The following is a 3,106-nucleotide window of genomic DNA, read 5'->3' as shown; positions in this document are numbered from 1 at the left end:
ACAGAAGAACTTCAAGTCCACAAACTCAGGTTGAATATCATAAAAGAATTTTGAAATAGTATTCCAAACGCCTTTTGGAACCTAATTCTCATAATAGAAGTATGCTGGCCCAATATCCTCTTCAGGCAAAGATCTATTCACTGACCTTAACCTAGCTACTTTTTGTTGGTTTTGGCTTGCCACCATGGGCTATGTTCAATGAACAGATCTTTTGCCTGGACGAGTTATTGTGTGTGTGCCACCATACTTCTATTATGAGAATGTGGCACTTGCTCCAAAAGATGTTTGGACAATTATTTCAAGATTCATTTATGATATTCAGCCCGAGTATGTGGACTCGAAAATTTTCTATTGTACCATTTCTAATATCCAACCGTACCTAAAATTGATCAAGTTCTTTATCTAATACGAAGACCTATGTCCATTTTCTCATGTAATACGATGTAGATGGACCAGCAATGGATGTGTAACGCGAACAGACGGACCAAGGAGTTTGTTGATGGCTTTGCATTATTTTCTTGAACTGGCCATAGCCAACAAGCCAGAGAACGGATTCATATGTTGTCCATACTTCCAATGCAGTAACAAGAAGGACTACTCTTCCTGGGGGACTATTCACAACCACTTGTTTAGATACAGTTTTATGCCTAACTATTTAGTTTGGACCAAGCACGGCGAAAGAGGGGTTATAATGGAAGACGACGAAGAAGAGGAGGATGATAACAACATTCCGGACTGGGCTGCAGGGCAAGCTTTTGCAGATACTACAATGGGCGAGGTTGATGAAGATGAGTTTGCAAAAAATGGCCCTATTGATGATCTTGGTCAGGTGCTACATGATGCACACAGAAATTGTGAAACTAAGAAGGAATCAAAGAAGTTGCAACGCATGATAGATGATCACAAAAAATTGTTGTACCCAGATTGCAAGGAGGGGCATAAAAAATTGGGTACCACACTAGAACTGCTGCAATGGAAGGCAAAAAATGATTGTCCAATAAGTCATTTCAGGGGATATTGAAAATTGTAAAGAACATTCTTCCTGAGAATAATGAATTGCCGTCCACAACATATGAAGCTAAACAGGTTGTTTGCCCTCTGGGATTAGAGGTTCAAAAGATACATGCACGCCCTAATGAATGTATCCTCTATCGTGGTGATGAATACGAGAAATTGGATGTTTGTCCTGTGTGCAGAGCGCTGCAATATAAGATCAGGCGAGATGATCCTGGTGATGTCGAGGGGCAGCCTTCCAAGAACGGAGTTCCCGTGAATGTGATGTGGTATTTTCCTATAATACCACGTTTGAAGCGTTTGTTCAGAAACAAGGCGAATGTTAAGTTGATGCGATGGCACAAAGAAAAACGTAAGCAAGATGAGATGCTGAGACACCCCGCGGATGGAGCCCAGTAGAGATCAACTGATAGAGCATTCCCGGACTTTTAAAGTGATGCAAGGAACATAAGGTTTGGTTTAAGTACTAATGGATTCAATACATTCGGTGAGTTAAGTAGTGGTCATAGTACTTGGCCTGTGACCCTATGTATGTTCAGCCTTCCTCCTTGGCTGTGCATGAAGCGGAAGTTCATTATGATGCTAGTACTTATCTAAGTCACAAAACAACCCGGCAGCGACATTGACATGTACCTAAGACTGTTGGTTGATGAACTTTTACTGCTCTAGAAGGAAGAAGGTGTACGTGTGTGGGATGAGGACAAACAAGAGAGGTTTGACCTACGAGCATTGTTGTTTGTAATCATTAATGATTGGCTTGTGCTAAGTCACCTTTTAGGACAGACAAACAAGGGATATTGGGTCTGCATCCATTGTTTAGATGACACAGACAGCATGTATTTGAAACGCTGTAGGAAGGTCATGTATATGGGTCATCGTTAATTTCTTTCTGCTAACCACCCATTAAGAAAGAAAGGGATGCATTTCAAAGGGGCGCAGGGCGTCGTAAAAAACGTGCACACCGTAATGCAAAACATGTATTTGAGATGATAAAGGATGTAAGGATAGTCTTTGGAAAGGGTTTGGTAGCGAACCTGTTCCAAACGACGATAATGGACGTGCACCTATGTGGAAGAAGAAGTCTATATTTTGGGAGCTACCTTATTGGGAAATCCTAGAGGTTTGCAACACAATAAACATGATGTACCTGATGAAGAATCTTTGTGCGAACATGCTAGGCTTCATGGATTGTTATGAGAATTCAAAAGAAACATTGGAAGCACGCAGGACCTGAAATGCATGAAGCAACAAGATGACCTACATCTGGAAAAGAGAGATAACGGACAACAATACTTATGTCCTGTCAGTTACACTCTCAGCAAGAAAGAGAAGGATAGCATGTTTGAATGCATGAATAATATCAAGGTTCCATCTGGGTACTCCTCGAATATAAAGTGAATAATAAATATGAAAGAAAAGAAGTTCACAAATCTCAAAGCCCATGACTGCCACATGTTGATGACCTAGTTGCTTCCGGTTGCACTGAGGTGTATTCTACCAAAGAATGTACGATTGACGCTCGTAAAGCTATGCACATTTCTGAATGCGATTTCGCAGAAGGCAATCAATCCAACCAAGCTAGTAAAGCTACAGAACGATGTGGTATAATATCTTCTCAGCTTTGAGTTGGCATTTCCACCATCTTTCTTCAATATTATGACACACCTCCTGGTTCACCTAGTCAAAGAGATTACTATTCTCGGTTCAATATTCCTGCACAATATGTGGCCTTTCGAGAGGTTCATGTTAGTGCTAAAAAAACTATGTTAAAAATTGTGTCTGTCCAGAAGGAAGCATCGCCAAGGGATATGGAACAGAGGAGGTTATTGAGTTTTGTGTTGATTTTATTGACTCAATTAATTTGATTGTGGTTCCAACATCATACCACGAGGGAAGGCTGCGGGGAACGGGGACCCTTGGAAGAAAATCAAGTTTGAGCAATGATACTGATTTGTTCCATAAATCACACTTCATTGTTCTGCAACGATCATGCTTTGTGGCTCCGTATATCGAGGAACACAAGCAGATTCTATTTTTTCAATACCCGACAAAATCCAATGCTTAGATTATACATCATCACATGGATACTTTT

At 40.7% G+C, this 3,106-nt stretch overlaps 1 pseudogene; it reads left to right on the top strand.

The window, feature by feature from the left end:
* Positions 1 to 447: 447 nt before the first annotated feature.
* LOC140221100 (uncharacterized) lies at positions 448 to 2,500 on the top strand (annotated as a pseudogene).
* The last annotated feature ends 606 nt before the right edge of the window (positions 2,501 to 3,106 follow it).

The sequence above is a fragment of the Setaria viridis genome, chromosome 9 (genome assembly GCF_005286985.2).
Source record: "Setaria viridis chromosome 9, Setaria_viridis_v4.0, whole genome shotgun sequence".
Lineage (NCBI taxonomy): Eukaryota > Viridiplantae > Streptophyta > Magnoliopsida > Poales > Poaceae > Setaria > Setaria viridis.
The sequence above is the reverse complement of the archived record's forward strand: the minus strand, read 5'-3'. Positions and strand labels throughout refer to the sequence as shown.